General features: G+C 40.0%; 1 non-coding gene across 1 annotated transcript; it reads left to right on the top strand.

The window, feature by feature from the left end:
* Nucleotides 1-262: 262 nt before the first annotated feature.
* On the top strand, nt 263-368 carry LOC140824869 (small nucleolar RNA R71). The gene has a single exon (XR_012116487.1). It is a non-coding gene; the product is annotated as a small nucleolar RNA R71 (small nucleolar RNA).
* The last annotated feature ends 9,683 nt before the right edge of the window (nt 369-10,051 follow it).

The following is a 10,051-nucleotide window of genomic DNA, read 5'->3' as shown; positions in this document are numbered from 1 at the left end:
CAAACTGTCTAGTTTCCTGTTTAAAGCATCAAGTTGTGCAGTAATAGCAGAAAAATCGGTTACCTGGTGAACTCCTGCACTCCTCTGCTGGTTGTTTCTTTCAGATTGAGGATGATAGCTGCTAGCAGCCATCTCCTCCAACAACTCATATCCTTCTTCCGCAGTTCTTCTCAACAAGTTTCCACAAGCAGCAGCATCTATCATAGTACGGTTAGGATTAAGCAAACCATAATAAAATTTTTGAACGATTAACCCAAGTGGCAACTCGTGATGTGGGCATCTATGCAAGAGATCTTTGAAGCGCTCACATGCCTCATACAACGACTCCTGCTCGAATTGAGCAAAGGTGGTGATGTCTGTCCGAAGCTTCATGGTCTTAGATGGAGGAAAATATTTGATGAGAAACGCTTTCGCCATATCCTCCCATGTGGTGATTGAACCTACAGGAAAACAATTCAACCAAGCTTTAGCTTTATCACGCAAGGAGAAAGAAAACAAACGCAATCTAACTGCATCATCAGAAACTCCATTGAATTTAAACGTATCGCAAATTTCAAGAAAATCTGCGATGTGCGTGTTTGGGTCATCTACTGCAGATCCTCCAAACTGGACTGTGTTCTGAATCATCTGAATTATAGATGGTTTGATTTCGAACTGGTTTGCCCACACCATAGGCCTCACAATGCTGGGGCGTGCTCCTTCCAAAGAAGGCTGGGCATACTCTAGCATCGGTATGCGGCGTGGCATCTCAACTTGTCTATCTTCACGCTGTTCCTCCTCACGTTCTTGCTCGTGTCTCTCCATCAGTCCTTTAAGTCTATGTTATTGTCTTCGCCTTCGGAAAGTTCTTTCAATTTCAGGGTCAAATTCAAGCTCCACGTCAAGTGACTTTGGCATGCACTAGACAAGATATCTGGAATAAAATATGGAGTGTTAGCTAAAGAGAAGTATAATAATGCTAAAGAAAATAACTAAAAATAAAATTGTAGATTAACAGTCCCCGGCAACGGCGCCAAAAACTTGATCGAGCAGAACTTGCACTGTTGAATCCCCAATAAAAATATGGTTTTATATGCTCAAAAATTAATCGCAAGTGCACGATGTCAAGTAATAGTATAATGTACCGGAGTACGAGTATCGTTCCACTGAAGACTGCATTTAACAATTATTATTTCCAGTTATTAGATCTTTAGCAACGAAAAGTGATTGGGTGTTTTATTACTACTAAAACCAAATAAACATGCAAACAAAAATTATTCAAAATAAAATAATGAAATATAATGTCTAAAATGGTTGAGTAAAATTCAATAAGAAATGAATTTGTTGGGAATATCGGTTCACGTACACCTCGTTAATTAATTAATTTATTCGATAATGAACATATGCTTCCGACAGGATTTCCTATTCAATTGAACACACTCTCTCGAGCTATGCCAAACTAATTCTACTCAATGAAGTAATTAAATGTCTTTAATTATTTATCAAGAGTGAATACCATTTCGATCTATGAAATCCCCTAGTTTTCGACCCTAAGGACTATGAATATCGGCGCGTATCCCATTTCATATATCTATGCAAATTGTAGATCAACGGATTATACTACTCGTTCCTATCACAAGTTATTCTCTCGAACTCACTCGCAATATACAGACGTTGTTAAAGTTAGCTACGCTCTAACAACACAATAAAACAGTAGTATAATCAAGAATAACGCAACAATCGAAATATAAATTAATTCAAATCAACGTTCAGGGTAGGATCCCCTTAAATCCCAACAAATAATAAAGTTTAGCTACTCGAATTCATTTTAAAACTAAACAAAACAAAGTTTAAAGAAGAGAAACTAGATCAGAAATACTAGGTGTGACGAAAATCGCAAAGACGACGCCCGAAAATCTTCAAATCTTCAACTTCAGGCGCAAAGTGCTCTCCAAGGCTTGTGGCGGCTCTCAATCAAGTCTGAAGGATGTAAAATCGTGCCTCCAACCCCTACCATATCATCCACCTTCCGAAAATAAGGAAATGAATTGTCCACAAATCTTTCCAAAATTAAACGGCGCTCGGGCGGTAGAATATTACCGCTCGAGTGCCACATCTTCAGTAATTCTGCTTGGAGGATGCAGCCTCTCATGCTCGGGCGGTAGAGAATTACCGCTGGAGCGCCACATCTTCTGTAACTTTTCTCTTCTTGGATCCCTGCTCGCGCCCGAGCGGTAGAAAACAACCGCTCGAGCGCCGACCTCTCTGGACTTCTCCTTGGCCTTTCACCTCTCGCGCTCGGGCGATACAATTTCACCGCCCGAGCGCCGCCTCTTCTGCACATTATCTTCTTAACTTGGCGCTTGGCTCTGGTTTTAGTTTCCCGGCCACTTTTCCTGCAAATGCATCACGCCCGAGTGAGAAATGATCAAATGCATATGCTTACTCGTAAAACGAACACAATGTAAACGAAATGTACGTATGCCCAATGCAAACACACACAAACTAATGCAATAAAACACGTAATAACCACACCTATCAATATGCTCACTTCCGATATATGTAAATACTTCAGGTTGAGACACGTAAATATCTCCCTTAATATCCCCATTAAGAAAAGCTGTCTTTACATCCATCTGACATTTTCTCATAGTCATACCATCCGGCTATAGCTAGCAATATCCTTATAGACTTCAACTTTGCAACTGGAGAAAAGTTTTTCTCATAGTCAACTCCTCGTCTCTAAGGAATGCCTTTGCTACCAATGGCGCCTTGAAGGTCAATACCTTCTCATCCGTCCCAAGTTTCCTCTTGTAAATTCATTTACACCCTATGGGAACAGTTCCCTCAGGTGGATCTACAAGGTTCCACACTTGGTTCGAATGCATGGAATTGAAGGTTATTGGATCACATCCATGGTTAGGTTCATCATGGCCCTCTTCAAGAAGCAGACCACACCTCATAGGTGGTTTCGAGAATCTATCGGATCTTCTAGGAACTTTTATGTCCTCTCTTGGCTCTTTGGGTGTTGGTTGTACAATTGTAGGGGTCTCTTGAACCTATTCGAGTTCTATCATCTCCTTTTTTCTATCCAATAGAATTCCTTTTCCAAAAAGATTGCATTCCTAGAAACCAACACTTTGTTTTTTGGGGATGATAGAAATAATATCCAACCGAATTCCTTGGATATCCCACAATGTAACATAATATGGATCGACTATCCATTTATCTCCCACTACCTACTTCACATAAGCAGGGCATCCCCATATTCTAAGATAAGAATATTTGATAGGCTTACCCATCCATATCTCATATGGTGTCTTATCAACTGCTTTGAATGGACATTGTGCCGCTGTCTCAAGCGCATATCCCCAAAAGGATGGCGGAAATTCCGTGAACCCCATCATAAACCGAACCATGTCCATCAAAGTCTGGTTACGACGCTTGGAAACATTATTAAACTACGGTGTAGTAGGCGGAGTCCACTGTGAGAGAATCTCATTATCCCTAAGATACTCTTGGTACTCGGTACTCAAATACTCACCAACTCGAACCGATCGAAGTGACTTGATGCTTCGTCCCAACTGTTTCTCTACTTCATTTATGAATTTTTTCAACCTTTCAAAGCTTCATATTTTTATTTCATCAAATACAAGTACCCATACCTCGAAAAATCATCGGTAAAAGTGATGAAGTAGGCATGTCCATGCTTAGTGGTGATGCTAAGTGGACCGAACACATCTGTATGGATCAAATCCAATAATCCTTTGGCTCGCTCCACATGGCCCTTAAAAGGAATTTTGGTCATCTTTATTTTTAGACAGGATTCAAAAGTCGTGAGAGAATTAATATCAGACATATCATACATGCCTACTCCCACTAGCTTGTTCATTCTTCTTAGGGAAATATGTCCTAATCGAGCATTCCATAATTATGCTGAATTTAGAGTATCTTGTTTTCGTATGTTTGTTGTTGTTATTGCTTGGACATTGTTTATTGGAATATATTTCAATTTCAAGTTATAGAGATCGTTTTCAAGTTCTCCTATACCAATCAAACATTCATTCTTATAAATGTTGCAAACACCTTTGCTAATATAAACAAGAATATCCATCTTTATCAAGCATAAAAATAGAAATAATGTTTTTCATCAAATCATATACAAACAAAAAATCTCTTAAAATTAATTTAAAATCATTGTTCAATAATAAGTAAATATCTCCTAAGCCATGGCATCAACTCTTGCTCCATTTCTCATTCCCAAAAAGGTCTCACCTTCCCTAAGTTTTCTACTTCTTCCCATCACCTGCAAATCATTATAGAGATGTGAGCCATAGCCGGTATCTAATACCCAAGAATTGGAGTTAATTAAAATGTTTATTTCAATGTAGAACATACCATTTCCAGAATATTTCTGGGCAAGATATTATCTGCAATTGCACCTACAATGTCCAGGCTTCTTGCAGTGATGACAAATATCAGTAGTCTTGTCAGCCTTAACTGGTATGGCTGCCACAGCGGGACTTGGAGTTTGCCTCTTCAATGGCCCTTTCTTCTTGGGATGTTGGAAAGAACGCTTCTTTCCCCTCCCATGTGGACCAGTCTTCGTACTAGATGAAGAACCTACATAAAGAACAGACTTCTCTTTCTTGATGGAGGACTCAAACATAACAAGCATGGTCACCAACTCCTCAAGGGTAGGATCCAGCTTGTTCATGTTGAAACTCACCACAAAAGGATCAAATGAGCTAGGTAACGACAAGAGCAGAACGTCAGTGGTCAACTCCGATGGTAACGCGAGATCCATACCAACGAGCTTGTCCACAAGCCCAATCAACTTTAGGCCATGCTCATTGACAGAGGCCCCATCTCGCATGCGTAAAGTGATTATCTTCTTAACGGTAGCATGCCTAAGAGGTCATGTTTGCTCACCAAAGAGATCTTTGAGATGCAAATGAATGTCAGCAGCACTCTTAGTATCCTCAAAATGCCTATGCAGCTCATCATGATCGCAAGTCATGGTCACATTATTCCTTGCAAGTCTGCAATTTATCAGGAGTGCAACAAGTCAGAGACTCAACAGGGGGCGACTCAGTCAGTGTATATGCTATCCTTTCCGAATTCAAGACGATTTTTAGGTTTCTTTGCCAATTGAGGTAATTAGGTTTAGTTAAAATGTGTTTGTCGAGTATTAAATATAACTGGTTGCGAATCGAAAATATTGTCAAATTTGTACTGAAAAGTAAAAACAGATAAATGTTAATGACTATTTTAAAATATTTAATAAGATGGACTTCTACTTCATAAATTTTCGCTCCCACGGTTTTGACAATTTTCACTACCCTCTATTGAAAACGGGAAACTCCTTTCCTCAGTAGGTACGTAAGGTCCAATTAGCAAATTATGATCCCGAATAATATCAGCCAATCATAATTCCTAAAAGGTAGTTTCCAATTTCATCTCCATGAAACCCTTTACGTAAACTTTTGTCTCACGTTTGATTAGGATCCAATAATATGACATCGTTCATCTTTACGTGTCAAGCCTTACACATCCATGTTGAACCTTAATGGACGGTCGCCATGAGTTCCCTCATTAATATGAGCTGAAATCATGAGAGTTCCACGTAGTTCACATCACCATGTCAATGGATGTCACAGCTTTTCGGTGTACAAGGCTTCCCCAATAATATGACCTGAGCACGGGCAGCGTTCATCATCCATCCATTGTCGATGGAAGACATGGAAATTATAAACACCTTTATAATTCTCTTTTTCGGGCTTGAATATTAATTTTGAATCTTATTCGCCATCTTATAAGCCCAATTTAAAAGCTCGCCATGTTTGATCGTAAGTTTGCCGGATTCACGCAACTTTGTTACTATAATAATAATAATTCACATACTCATTATTTATAATATAACATGCATATATTATAAACATTAAACCAACAAGGATGATCAATCACCCCGATACTAATGTCCCGTGTGAGCCAAACACGGGCCTAGGTCCAATCTTAGGGAATGCATGGGATGCAAATACATAATTACATAAGCTTCCAATATTTACATGTTTTCGATCTTCATAATAATCAAGACCCACCATATTCCAATCTTAATATTCCACTATACTAATATTTACAAAAAAAATATCCATGACAAATAGGGATACATCTCATGGGGTGGGAATGGGATCTTGTGTGTGACACCGTATTTGCTCAAAAAAATTTCAAAGAGTTTGTTGCAAAAATGGGTGCCACCATCACTAATGATTTCCCGTGGTGTCCCAAACCTTTTAAAAATATTTTTCTTCAAAAATTTCAGGAGCACTTGAGCATCATTAGTGGCATACGCTTCTGCCTCGACCCACTTAGACACATAATCAACCGCAACCAAGATATATGTTTTCGTGAACGAACTGGGAAACTGTCCCATGAAATCTATCCCCCATACATCAAATGTGGGGACCCGGGCTCTAACTCAATTCTTTTGGGATTTATTGGATCTTTGCTCGAAAATGTGGGTCAAAATTTTGCTTTTAACATTAATTCAAATGTATAATCAAAGTATCACATGTCTTTATAATAATTAAACAACATCATGTACATACAAGTCTGTTTAGTACAATCATACACTAGTGTTCAAATCCCAACTACAAACATAAGTAGTACAAGTCTAATAGGAAAACACTAGAAATCTTCAACGCCCGAGATCTCCACGCTATCGTCAATCTCTCATCTAGCTCGAGACCCAGATCCTGCCCCACCTGTTGCCATGCACACATACAGACACGACAACAGCCGGATAACTCCGGTGAGAACAAATCCCAGTATAAAACATGAATGCATGCTATATAATAATCATATACAAGAGCATAGCATATATCAAGTAACATGAATTAAAATCTAAACATGTAAAGGAATACAAATCTGTATTCAACATCTAGTTCTTGACTCGATTCATTTCTACTCTAGGGATCCCGGTGTGAATAAGACGGTCTGTCACCTACTCAACCACTCGGGGTGACGGTGCGTCTTATTCCTAGACTTCGGTCAACTCTGTATCGAGGGTCTACACATAGAGAAAATCTGCTACTATGCGTCGATACACCGAAACGTCTAGTTTTGGCCGATCTGCCAATATCTCCTATCTCAGGACTTGAATATAAATCAATAACAAGACATTACATAATCAAATGTAATAACAATCTAGTATGTGATTTAGGGAAACTCGTATCAAATCTGAATCGAGTTGTGCAATCCCGTGACCACATGAATTATATCTTTCTTGTCGAATAATCGGTGTCGTAGTCGGAGTCTTGTGTTCACAATAGCCAATACAAATCTGAAATGGCATAATCAATGTGCTATATATATCAAAACACAACTCAAACAATCTTGTGCAATTCAATAATCAGTCTCGGTATAAAATCGACGGCATAACGACGTACTTCTTCCATACCGATAACTCAACAACACTAAGCTCAATATCAACAATTCATAATCTCATCAAAACACAATATCGTACTGAAATTATTCCATCTCAACTCAATAATTATGCTGGAAAATCGAAACAACGTCATACGGTATCTGAAAATCGATTCGGTAGAAATTCTATACTCACCATGAGCATAAGAACACATAATCATAATCGTATCAACATTTCCCCAACATGTATATTTCGAAACATGCTGAAATATAACAAAACTTACTTCCTTAGCTAGCTCTTATTGCAAGGATCACAAATCCGGGCTCGGAATTAAAATCGGATCTCTAAATCTTGCACACTATAATTTCTAAAGGATAAAGAACTTGAAGAAAACAATGGGAATTCTCGGTGCTCTCAGCTGCTGGAATGAAGAAAATTAATCAGAACCAAATATGTATATATACCCTGCCAAGTGTCATCATAAAAATCTAAGGTGGCATTCTTGCATGCAACACCACGGGTGCGCTACATATGCACCGCGGGTGCGCTCAAGCGTCGGCCCACTTTTTATTTTCTGAACTCGTCGACCGTGGGTGCGGTCTTGTTCTTACCGCGGGTGCGGTGATGCTTCGAATAAATTGCCAACTTCCTGTCTATGCACCGCGGGTGCGGTATTTCCTAGCACTGCAGGTACGGTGTGGCTTCGACCTGTCTTCACAAATTCTCATTTTTATGTCATGCATTCTCACCTCTTCAAATCTATCATCAATGACAACTGATAATTCTCGAGCCTTACATTTCTCCCCCTCTTAGACAGGAGTTCGTCCTCGAACTCGTAAGCAATTAATCATGCAAGTATATACAAAACAGTATAATCAAAACTGAAAGGAAGACTCACATCATATGAATAGCTCGGGATGTTTCTGTCTCATATCAGACTCTGTCTCCCAAGTTGCCTCCTCAATGCCATGACGACTCCACTGAACCTTCACAAGTGAAATGGTCTGGGTTCTAAGCTGTTTCTCCTTCCGATCGAGAATTTGTATCGGTCTTTTTACATAGCTCAGAGTCCGATCTAACTCGGCTTCGTCAGGCTGAATGACATGAGAATCATCTGGCACATATCTACGCAACATCGATACATGAAAAACATCATGAATACCAGATAATGAAGGAGGAAGAGCAAGTCTGTAAGCTCGATCGCCAATCTTCACAAGGATCTCATACGGACCGACGTATCTAGGAGACAACTTTTCACGTTTGCCAAATCTGACAACGCCTCTGAAAGGTGAAATCTTCAAAAATACTCTGTCTCCCTGCTCAAATACCAACGGTCTACGTCTGATATTGGCGTATTTCGCTTGCCTATCCTGTGCTGTCTTCATTCGCTTCTGAATGATCTTCACTTTCTCGATCATCTCACGAATCATATCACGCCCCAACTCTGGTACCTCAAAGATATCATCCCAGTACAACGGAGATCTGCACTTCTTTCCGTATAAAGCTTCGAACAGTGCCATCTCAATGCTAGTCTGATAGCTGTTGTTGTATGAAAACTCACACAACGGCAGTGAATCTTGCCAACTAGTACCAAAGTCTAGTACTATAGCTCTCAGCATTTCCTCTAAAGTCTGGATAGTCCGCTCTGACTGTCCGTCTATCTGAGGATGATAAGCAGTGCTCAGGTGTAAAGTCGTACCTAGAGCCTGCTGCAAACTGTGCCAAAAGTGAGAAGTGAATCGTGGATCACGATCTGATACGATCGACTTCGGCACACCGTGCAATCTAACGACCTCTCTGACATACAACTCTGCCATCTGATCATGTCGGTATGTCATTTTGTACGGTATGAAACAGGCAGATTTGGTCAGTCTGTCAATGATGACCCAAATCGAGTCACAGCCCTGCGAAGATCGAGGTAACTTCGTCACGAAATCCATGGAAATGTGATCCCATTTCCATTCAGGAATAGACAAACTCTGAAGTAAACCTCCGGGCTTCTTTCTTTCTGCCTTCACCTGCTGGCAATTCAGGCACTTAGACACAAAGTCTGCAATGTCTGTCTTCATCTGCTTCCACCAGAATTGTGTCTTCAAATCATTGTACATCTTCCTGCCACCAGGATGAATGCTGAACCGACTACCGTGTGCCTCTGACATGATCTGTCGTCTCAAATCGGGAACATCTGGCACTACTAGACGGTTATTCACATACAGAACAGAATCTCTAACCTGATACTCTGATATATGACCAGCTCTGACCATATCAATCGATCTTTGAATGCTCGGATCAGTTCTCTGCGCTTCTTTGACTCTCAAAATCAAATCTGGCTCAATCTGAATCGCAGCAAGTCACTACGGTCTACTCTCTGTATCAAATGTCAACCCAGACAAGCAAAAATCCTCTACTAAATTCGATACACCTACTGTCGACAAGGAAAGAGTACATACCTTTCGACTCAAGGCGTCTGCCGCTGCTTTCTTCTTCCCTGGATAGTACTTGATCTCGCAATCAAAATCTTTCAGCAGATCAAGCCATCGTCGCTGCCTCATGTTCAACTCTGACTGAGAAAAGAGGTACTTCAAGCTCTTATGGTCCGAGTAGATCTCAAATTTCTCGCTATACAAATAATGACGCCAGATCTTC

The sequence above is a fragment of the Primulina eburnea genome, chromosome 2 (assembly GCF_022965805.1).
Source record: "Primulina eburnea isolate SZY01 chromosome 2, ASM2296580v1, whole genome shotgun sequence".
In the NCBI taxonomy this organism is placed as follows: Eukaryota; Viridiplantae; Streptophyta; class Magnoliopsida; order Lamiales; family Gesneriaceae; genus Primulina; species Primulina eburnea.
Note: the sequence above shows the minus strand (reverse complement) of the source record. Positions and strands in the feature narration are given on the sequence as shown.